Below are 11,520 nucleotides of genomic sequence, written 5' to 3'. Positions count from 1 at the left end.
TAAAACAAAACTCTGTAATCCAGGACCTACCATGAATGCGCTGTTCTGGCTCTGTGGACCCAAAGGCCACCTGAAGACAGCAGCTTCAGACGTTCACAACTCCCTGCCTTCATTCTCCTCTACAGATCTCTCTGGACTGATGCATTCAGAGCAAACCCATTGGCTGGAAGAAAAAAAGACAGCTTAGCTACACCCCAGATTTGCATCACTTCAAAGACGCTGAGAATGAAGGAAGTGTCTGTATCTGCACCCTTCACCCAGCCGAGGGGAGAGAAGAGACAAAAAGCCTGGGATGCTCTGTGAGATTGTTCTCCTTCTTCCAGCATCAAGCCTTTGCAGTGCACACAGACACCAGGCCGGGAGCTAAGGGTGCAAGGCATTTCTGCTTCAGGTCTGCATACACATCCCTCACAGGCACCGGTGGCAGGATGGAAGATTTAGCCCATAGCAAGGGAAATGTACATCATTCTCAACATTACTCATGCCAGAAGTGTTTTCAGGTTAATTTGTAAAAAATATGACCTGAAAACCTGAGTTTCAAATGAGACAGTTATTTTAAGGCTTGGTTTACTAAACCTAATTTATTATGTGAGATAACAGAGTTTGCAATCCACTGCATGGCTTCATGGCTGAAGTTAGTAATTCATGTGAATAATGCTACTAAAAAAAAAGATGCTATGTGATCAATCCATAGCAGTCAGTCATGGTTCCTAGACAGCAGCTATCTTGACTGTTTTTCCTGCAGCACAGAATAGCTGAGAGGACTAGTTATCTCAGCTGCAAATATCTGAGTTACAGGAGCACAGCTGGAACATCACGGCTCCCTACCCCTGCACAGCCTTTCCTATAGCTAGAGCAGCATGCCACTATTGAGGGCTAAAGATGAAAAAGTTTTTTAACTTGCTACTGACATGCTTTCAATAAAGCATACTCTTGTCCTTTAGCATTTCTAAGTCTTTTTGGTATTTAAAGCATAAATGTAGCATTCCTGGATGCTACCCCTGCCAAATAAAAGAAAAAAACATTTTCATAAAAAAAGTAAAGCACTGAAAATACACAGAATGCACTGACGGTGCCAGATCCAAGGCCAGATAAAACTGTACCCCTGAACAGCTGGCCACTCCAAAAGATGCTTAATTCCAATAGGGTAAAGTAGCAGATTGGACGAAAAAAATTATTTCTTTAAGCAAAGAGCAGTACAGTTCTCTCATGCACTAGGGCAGAAAATGATACTCTGTGGGAGTCAGAAGGTAATTTTTCTCCTTCAGATAAGATGTTGCACAACTGGCCAAGCACAACTATGAATGATTTACCTACAGTGCATAAGGTATAAGATACTGCATTTAAGTCACAAGCACTGGTCAGCTCTTCTGCTGTGGCAGCTGCTCTGTCTCCTGCCTCCACATTTTACATTAATGTGGGTAAAAGGTACTAAGATTTTTTGGAAAATCAGCATTAAAAACACTTTGAAACATGGTCTGATATTCTACTCCAACTAAGTGCTAGGATGAATGCATGAAGACTTTAGGAAGAGGTATGAATACTGTGTTTGCATTTCAGCTTCAATAAACATCAGGCACAGCTACAAAGGGAAAGAGTGAACTGCTACAATAGCAATTACTTACAGAAAAAAATAGTTCACAAATGGAGTAAAAAAAGTAAGCAACTTACTTTTGTACTCTGTGCCTCAAGGGAATGCATTGTATCTGTATCTCACAACATGCAACTCCTGCAATTGGTTGCCTACAGTAGGAAACACAAAATTAGATAAGGAAATGTAAACAGAGAAAGATAGATTTGGCAGTGAATGGGGTCCAGTAAATATCTAGCTTGTCTAGTACTTTATCAAGTATATTTATAAGTGCAGAGAGAAGAGTCAGAGGCTAAAAATATTTCAGGAACCTTTCCCAAAGCTGAATATTGGCAATGGCTGCATTGTGGCATTATCTAAAAAAATGCTGAAAAAGCTGAGAAGCCTTTCCTGCAAAATCTTGTAAATCTCTGGCTAAAGAAATCACCTTACCCAAGCTGTGGAGGGTCTGCCAATAGCATCTTCCTAATAAACATAGGCAAGTGCACGCCTGTCAAACTCACAGTCAGGGCTGTCTGCAGTACTTGGAGGAAAGAGTCCCTGCAGCACAGGGTGTTTGATGAGAAACCCAGCAGCATCCTGGACCTCGTGGACAGAGCCTGCTGGCACTGCTGCCCCATGGTACAGCCAGGCAGATGGAGGCACCAAGCTGGAGGTGGCAGCAGGAGCAGGGATGCTACAGGGAAGGTGGCTTCTCAATAACATTTCTGCTTCAAGCAACTTGTCAGCAGTCAAAGTTTCAGGTTCAGGGAGCTGTGGCCTCCTGAAAACAGCTGCAGGACTGATGTAACTGTTAGCTTATTTGGCAAGCTCTAATATACGGATGAGATGTTATGAGGCTTGATAAGGAATTCTGCCTTTCTGCATGCAAAGCAGATTGGCTGGTTTAGTGGATTTTCACCAATTTCCCATTGCTTCAGCACAATATAAGGATCCTGGAAAAATCTAACAGACGATAACCAGTTTCCTGTTTTCCATTTTAAAAGCCTTTCATTTCTGATGTGTTAATAGCTTTCATTCCAAACATTTGCTAATATTCATACATTTTAAGAAATCACAGTAATTTCTTCCTATTTCATTTGTAGCTGGGCATGAAAAATGAATTGGACATTCTCAAGACTAAGCAGCACAGGAGACAAGGACTTTTTGGCACAGTCAATGACAGTAAATCTTTGTCTTTTATCCTTCCAGGTGGAGAAGTATTTGCGCCTTTTTTCATGTTTTAATCAAATTGCAGACGTCTCAGCTGACAGACACTCCTCCTTTCGTGAGCCTCTTTCAACAGAGGTATGGCTTAAAGATGATATAACCTCTTAATAACCTTAATCAGGCTATTTTTCATTATGTTTTAATTCATTATAATCCTAATAAGTCTGTGGAAATCTAGAATTAAAATTTGTTTCTTTAATGACTTATCTTTAAAACATTAGCTACACATGGAATTAAAATATTATTTACTGAAAAGAAACAGATGCATTGGTAAGACAAAACATTACCCTGTTGGATCTAGAGGTTTTATTTAGGGAGAACAAAACAAAATCCATAAGGAGCTGCCCTTTCTCCTCAGCCTAAGCCCAGAAGGTAATACTGATTTGTTACTAACCCTTCAAGTCACTATTTCATAGCTACTCCAACATCTTTTGGCAGCACATAAGATGTCCTGCTGCGTACAATTAACCAGTGTGCTGCTGGGGCAAGTGGTACTACAGCTCCCAGTGTGTGCACCATGGTCTCTTTGTTCTTTGTTAAACTACTGATCAATGAGGTCTCAATGCAAACACAGGGGCAGTTCTTCCATATGCTTTGGGTCAAATGCTTGCTATAGGAGCCCACAATAAAAAAAAAATTCTGCACTTAGACCATAAAACCCAAAATACCCCAAAGAAAAGAGTCTCAAAGACTGCCCAAAAGGGGAACATTTTTGTGCATCTTAAGTACCTTCACATCCAGCCACGGTCTGTTTCACTTGGGTTTTCCACTGAAGAAAAATGATTATGGTAAAAAACACTTAGTTCCTTGTGGAGGAGCTATGCCTGGAGCTGTGGGAACAGTGGGAGTTTTGGTTTCCAGCATAACTTGTGGTGCAAAGTTGGGGCAAGCAGATCTTTGCAATGCAAATAATGTCGGTAGCAGATTTTTGACCTTCTCACTGGCACCTCACACTGATTAGTTTACAGCCATCACTCACTACCAAACAACAGGACCAAGATACAAAAGAGACTTTGAGGGAAGTTTTGAGATATGGGTTATCAGGTAGCACTAGATGCTGTGTTCAGGAAATGTGTTCAGCATTATTTATCTGTCCTCAATTAAGTTCAATGTAAGATTATTGACTCTTCAAATGCAGAAGAATTTTTAGCTGGATTTTATGAGTTACTAGTCTACAGACCCAAAATAGTAATGCTATATGTGTGCATGTTGGTATTGTAGCCACAACAGCACTCCAAGTGAGTAGACAAAGCTCAAGCCTCAAAAAATGCACTGTGCCAAGGTTTTACATCCAGACACCATTTAACCAGTGTCATGTGACTCGGGGAGAGTTCAAATATTCAATAATTTTCCCAGTAAAGCCCAAAATGTAGAAAACATCACACTTCAGGAGACAAAGGACTAATGATATGTAAGAGGAAGGTGAAAGGAAGAAGCAAGGAGCAGAAGGAAGACAAGATGATTTTACAGTCAGATTCTATACATTTAGACTGAAAAATTATGTACATTTAATACTGTACTGGTGCCACCCTCCTCTGAAGTACTGGCTATTGTCAGAGACAGGAAATTGAGCCAGATGAACCCTAATCTAATATGGTTTCTCCTGTAATCCTATTTCCATGGAGATCTGTTATTTTACTGAAGGCAGCAGAACTAACAGATTCTGTTATTTGATAATTGTGAATCTGTTTTTGAGGATCTAACTGCAATAAATTGTCTGCTTTCACTTCCTCAGATAACAAATTCTGCCTAGGGATCTTTTGAGTCAATGTGAGACACACGTACAGGGCAGGCCTTCAGGCTCATGGCCTGTTACTCCCTACAACTTAGTCTGTTTTGTGCATTTCTGTTTATCCAGCTGGAAATGAGTTAATAGAATTTTGAAGACTCATAACTTTTAAACTCATTACTGTCTATGTTTAAAATAACACATTTTAATATCACACTGGTAGTTTAGTTGTTTTTCTAAATTCCTACTGTTTTCAGAAACATGACACAGACCAACTGAAAAGATGGCGTTTGGAAGAAAAAAATTTTAAAAACCCCAATCCCAAGAAACAAAAAGCCCAGAAACCTTTGTGGACATTTACCCGCAACATAATTATCTACTGTTGATACAAACAAACAGCAAGAACAAAAAAATTGACATTGTCCGCTCAACTGCGTTTTAAATCTGCGCTGCTCGTGTTTCAAACAACCAGGCTCCTGCTGCATCTGCCTGGCCATACACACTAAAGAGGGCTCCTAACAAAGCCCAGGCTCAGCCGTGTCTGAGCAGGGCACAGGGCTCACACAGGCAGGGCAGCAGCACGGCTGCTCTGGGGAAAATGGAGCTCTGCTGTGTCGCTCCCCCCTGGCTCTCAGAGCTTGGGGGATGCAGTTTCCATTTGTTCATGCTGAGGCTGTTATGAGGCAGTTAAAAAAATAATGAATACTGTTAAATATGTATTAGTAACTTGTTGTTAACAATAAGAGCTAATGGGAGGACATTTCTAAGCAGTTAATGATTGGCCAGAGGAGACGACTGGGGTCCTTAACGCAGTCAGTCATTAAATGTGAAGCAATACCCGTGCTAAGCAACCCACTATTGCTGTTTGCATCTTCCCTTCTCTCTTTACATCTCCAGCTTTCTGCACTCCATTGATGGAAATTTTATTTTCTTTTCTTATGTGCCTGCCCTATTCCCAGCCCTTAGTAACCAGCACAGAAAATCTCCACTTGCAATACTCTATGTGGCTCCCAATAAATTATGCTTGTATTGATGATTAAATGAAGATTATTACTATTAAATATTAAAATGAAGAATTTATCCACATTTCAGCAATCACAGATGAAAAAGCTACACAGATCAGTGTAATCCATTTATTGGTTTATAGTGGAAAAGTCCTATAGGGAGTGTCACAATTCTCTGTGCTGTCCCTGAGTGCATTTTGCATTAAGACCTGTGATTCGGCTGAAAGACATGAAAAAATCACATGCAGTCAGACAGATCCCTCCTGGCTACACATCTGAGAAGGCTCAGGAGCATAAGGTCGACACACAGCAACTTATGCTCACAAAATGAGCCCAGGACCACCTGTTTCAGATGTTAGTATGCAAAGATTTTCAAGGTCTGGAGGTTTTGACCAAACCACATCACTCTTGGGGGATCTGTTCTCTCTCTCCCTTCCCCTCCCTCTTTTCTTCCTCCTACTAACCATGCCCACAAAAGTAATGAAAGTCAAAGATAGCAAACTACTTCATAGAAGTACGTTTTAAGCAAAGAAGTTGTTTATCTTGTTCCAGGTGTTTTATCCTGAAGTTGTTGAGCCATGAAAAGCAGTTCTTTGACGCCAGAGTAATCTCTGGCGTTACTATAGACTGACTTGTCACTAATAGTTATCTTTTTTGAGTAATACCTTTTTCCTTTCTTGCATCCATTGTTTCTGAGCTCTTCAGCTTAGTTCTAACTTGAAGACAGTCAATCACAGTGTATTTCCTTAATTACATTAACTCTATTTGCACAAAGAAAAGGTTTTATCGCATTTCATGCAAACTCTGCTGCTTATTGTTGGACTTCTTTTTATACTTATGAAAATGAACATTTTAAATAACGAGAACACTGCTCTTACTTTCTTTTTTAGTTTTTTTCTGTGTTTTTTTAACTATGACCTAGAACTATCCTAGAATGTCTGCAAACAGATAAATCAGTATGTTAGTTATGGATGTATTTATACTCTTCCATAACATGAGCCATTCTTATTTTTAAAGTCCATTTCCTTGGAAATCAATCTCAAAAGAAAGGCTGGATGGTAGGCTGCAATTTGTCGAAACTGCATAAAGAAACCGAAGGAAGCAAGGACTGGTATTCCAGGTAAACAAAATTTCTTAATGCAGGTGAAACATGAACACACAAAGTTTGGGAAAGAGCAATCAAGTGTTTCATTTAGTAGTTTAAAAATACCTTTTTCCTTAGATAATAAAGTACTGGAAGTGGACAAAGTATTCAACTGCTGATGCCTTTCACTTTTTCTTTAGTTCAGAGCAATAGTAATTACTAATGCAGCAATCACTGAATTTCACAGCTTTCCGTGTTTTGCAAGCTTTCCCGAAAAAATCAATTTTACAAATTTGTATTATTCAAAGAGATTTAACAAAGGTTTTGAGTAAACAACTCCTTCTTCACAGCCTGTATTCCTGACATCAACCATTGCCATTATTGAGGTAAGAGGCTCCTTACTTTTCCCCTAATTGGACAACACTAAAGGTAATAAAGAAGGAGAAGATGAAGCTGTTGGAGTCGTTGAAGTTTTGTAAGGGAATCTTTAAGTCCCTTTTGGAGAGGAACAATTCGTAGACCAGGAAGAGCAAGGACAAGGGAGAGTGGCCAGACCATTTTAGGACTTCTAAATACTCCTGCAGTTATTTGGCTCAGAGGTTGCCCATGCCTGCTTTAGGTCATTAGAATACTTTTTGGACAGCATAACTTATAATGTAAATTTCCTTGATCATAATCACATGAAAGAACTATTTGGGGTGATTGCATATGCCGTTTGGAAAACCTGATGGTGCTGTCACTCATGGGGACAGGCAGCACTCTCCTGCTCAGGAACTCTCACTGTCAAGTGTCCGACACATCAGTAACTTCACTCTGCCTGCTTTCATTTTGAGACTGAGTATCTCTGTTTGAGTCATATCTGTAAGGCACAGCAGAGTCAGGACTTCCTTGCGGTAGGTGCTTTTCAGAGAGATCGCTCCCCGCTGCCTCAGTGAAAGGAGCTTACGTGTGGGATGAGTGGGTACACCTCCAACTCACGGCCTCTGTCCTTCCGCTGACCCCTGGCTCTGCTGCTCCTTCTTCCCTATTCTGTTCCCGACCTCTTTTCACAATTGCCCATCTTCCTCTGCAGATGGTCTCTCTGCTGTTCTCTCACCTAATATGGATTTTGATTTGTCACAGGAAAAAAAAAAAAAAAAGACAACCAAGAGAAAGAAGGTTGGTTGTGAACTCCACATTTATGCTCCCTCAACAGAAACTCTACCTGCATGAAAATCAAACAGGGAAGGGAATAAATCATGGTGATTTTGAGACCAGATTTTCTCCGATTCCCTGAGAAGCCTAGAAGTCAGGAAGTCACTGTCAGCTCCCTGCTTCTGTGTTTCAGCCTTATTTTCAGCACAGGTTAGAATTTTTTGCCACCACTTTTGGCTCTTTTTTGCCTTTCCTGGAGAGAGAAGCATATGGGAATGCTTGACAGAGCTTAAGATTCTGCAGTCCTGAGGTAGTGAATACTATTACAACGTCAAGCAGCCCTGAAAGTGCTCCGGCTTCTTCCCAAGGACAGCCCCAAATCTCCTTACAATCTGCCCAGGCTGTTCTCAGCAAAGCTCTGCAAGACCCCAGGTTTTTCCCCCGGAGATTTGCAGGGTGTTAAAAAAGAGCAGTGCTCTGTGTGGCTGAGCAGTGTTGAAGTGAGACCATCCAATGACAAACACAACGTGAGCTGAAGTCGGAGGCAGCAGCAGTCCTCCCTCCCCCTCAAACCCTGACGGTGCTTCTGTATCACTACAGATACATTATCTTATTTACAGAATTACAAACTAACGATAGGGTATGAAAACGCTGCGCTAACCTGGAGTCTCTCAGTTTCCTCCTTTGGTACATTTGTCTCATAATAAGAGGGATGTTTTTTGTCTGTGAATAATAAACACTTTGAGCTTGAATTAATTCAAATATTTCTCTCCTATCTCACTCGGTAAAATAATAGGGATATTCCAGGCTATCTTCTATTGCCCATTAATGTTGTGTATATAAATAAGCCAGGTTATCTTTTTCTTGTGAGAAATATTTTATCTAACAGGCTCTTGTCTAGTGGTTCCAGTACTCTACCACTCTAAATTAGGACACTTTATCTTAAGGCTTCATAATCTTACGAGACTATAATTGGAAAGTTTATAAAAAAAATCCTGCTTTGTAAGCTTGGCAGCTGAGATAGAAAGAGGGAATGAGAAGGGCTACAGCAGAATTACACCATCACTGCTAGCCTGACTCCGCTTGACAGAGCCGTTTAATATTTTGACAAGACAAAATATAAAGCAGCATTTTATTCTGTAGAGACTTCACTAGACACAAGCATGGAAGTGCTTGTGATCAATAAAGTTTGCGGTGGAGAGTGATTTATTTACAGCAGGGTATTATGTAGAGAAAGAGCTGTGATATTTCCACAGGCTTTGACGGCATAATGGGCCCCTCTCAATCCTTACATGGAAGGGTTAGATTGTCATGGTTGCTCAGGCAGTATTCAAAACGTTATCTGATCAGCCTTAAAGACTTCAGAACGAGACAGATGATTAGTTACCCTAAACGATTCTCATCATGCAGAAATTGATGATTTAATATAGTCAATGACAGACGATTCCATTTGTACTAGATAAAGTGTCTGCGGTTTGTATCAATCATAATAGAGTTATTATTGAGCATAAAAGAAAAGCATGTTTAATATCATTAATTCCAGATATGTCGCTTTCCACATCTGGCATTCATCCATAGAGCAGAACCACTCCAGGCTATCATTCCTGCCTGTGTGCTGGTGACTCCAGTGTTTTTTGTAATTTCAAAATGTTTTTCAGCACCTCCAGCTAGGTGCAATAACAGTTTACAGATTACCTATGTCATCACATTTTGACAAACTTCTCAATCTGATGTGACCTTCATCTTTAGCCATCTGCTTGCCTTTGTTTCTGCCTTTTTTTTTTTTTTTTTTTTTTTTTTTTTAATAAACCTCTGCAGCTTAAAGCTGTAGTGGTTTGTTCCATATTCTTCTAGGTCAACATTTCACCTGTGTAAATCCAGAAACACAGACTGAAATGTACAGACAGCAGCCTGGTTCAAGTCTCAAGGTAGCTACACTGAGCAAACCTCCCAGGTAGATGTTTTCATCACTTAATATCAAATGCTTTTTAATTGTTAATTGTTATCAACAATCTCAACATAAAAATCAACATTCAAAAAATATTCTATGTGCAGCCAGTCCTGCAGGACCTTTCTTTTTTTTGACTTTCTAGAACATATGGGGCAGAATCTGGATATTTCTAAAACCAAATCATAAATACCTATAAGTGACAGAGCAGAAACCATGCTGAAAATGCAGCTCAGTCCACTGCCTGGCAATTCATGCATTCAGCCATGGAACCCCAACACATACACCAGAGAATCCAAACACATGTTCTACTGCTGTCCAGGAGGGAGACTAAAATCCCAGAAAACTGCTGCATTTACGTACAGATATTTTCTCATGCTATTTTCCTGAATTCCAGCAAAACTTCAAAGAGAAACGGGTTTTGTATATTTATTCACTCAGACAGAAAATTGCATGGTTTTAAAAAAAAATATTAGAATTATAAAAGAGTGTGAATAAGCTTGCTTTTAAACACTGAGTCCAAGATTTCCTGTTATATTCTCCAAATAAGAAAATTGGTGAGGTGTTCTTTTGTATGCCATCATAGGGGCCTCCTCACCTTTTTTTCTCCCTCCTTGCACGGGTGTTTTATACAGTGGGGAGAACAGCCCAAATGAGTTGGCCAGCTGCCAGTTCAAACAGTGGGAAGTTTACTGATGCTGGAAGCTTTATTTATTTTGTGTTTTATTTTGGAAGGCAGAGTAAAGAAGGCTTTCAGGGGAAAAGAGTTGTCCTGCACTTCAGGCTCTGCCATCAACCAAGCATTGTAATATCTCCTATTCTACAGAGTTCAATTTAAAGATCAAATCCACTATTTACCTCCTCCTTTCTACTGCCATTTTTCAAACAGAAACGACAAGAAAACTAAACCATCTGGTAATATACTACTGTATATTCAAGTACTGCAACCAGGGGAGGGAAAGAATGGTAACTACTAGGTAGGTAGTGCAAATTAGTTGGTAATTCTGTGCAAAACAAGAGGCAGAAAATTAGGCACAGCTCTATACTGATGTCAAGGCCCAGATAAGGCAGTTACCAAGATCAGTTTATACTAATAAAGGTCTTGACCTTGCTACTTTACTTTTATTCTCTCTGTAATTACTGATGTTTCCTTCAGTGGTGAAGCCATTCTTTCCAGTAGGGAACAGCTTGTGGTTGCTAATCTCCAGTCCTCCCCTTTCAGGTGCTGCCCACTGTGTTTCTGCCCATGAAACCAAACTGGTGAAAGGATGCTGTGTTACCATCAGACCCCTCAGCTCCTCTGCCTGGCTCATTTTAGTGGTCTGGTTTGCAGACCACCCCTGAAACTGCTCTTCCAGAGCAGCCAAGAGAGAAAGGGGCTGCCCTGATCAGGTGAGAATAAGCAGCCAAGGGAAATGAGGAATGTTCTAGGAAAGCATTGCTGGCAGGGGAAATGCTCCAGCTTTCCATCATCAACAACATCACTTCTCAGGGACTTTAGGCAAAGATCTCCAGCCTCTGCCAAGACTGTTTTAAAATCTAAGACTGAAGCCATCCTTAAGAAACCACCAACAATAGCTGACTTAACATTACTCACCCCTGTGGCCCAAATTTCTGCATACAGCTGAAATGGGAACATTTTTGGTTGACAACTTGAAAAAAAAAGGTAACAGGTAACATGGATGAGACAAGGAGTAATCATTACCTAATTTTGGTTAGTGCTTTTCACATTAAAAATTCTTTCATTGTGAAAATAAGATGAAAATTTAAGTATTCAATACAGGAAGCTATAAATATAAAATATAGGTGCAGAATATAGCA

The sequence above is a fragment of the Cyanistes caeruleus genome, chromosome 7, assembly GCF_971803275.1.
Source record: "Cyanistes caeruleus chromosome 7, bCyaCae1.hap1.1, whole genome shotgun sequence".
Classification (NCBI taxonomy): Eukaryota; Metazoa; Chordata; class Aves; order Passeriformes; family Paridae; genus Cyanistes; species Cyanistes caeruleus.
Note: the sequence above shows the minus strand (reverse complement) of the source record.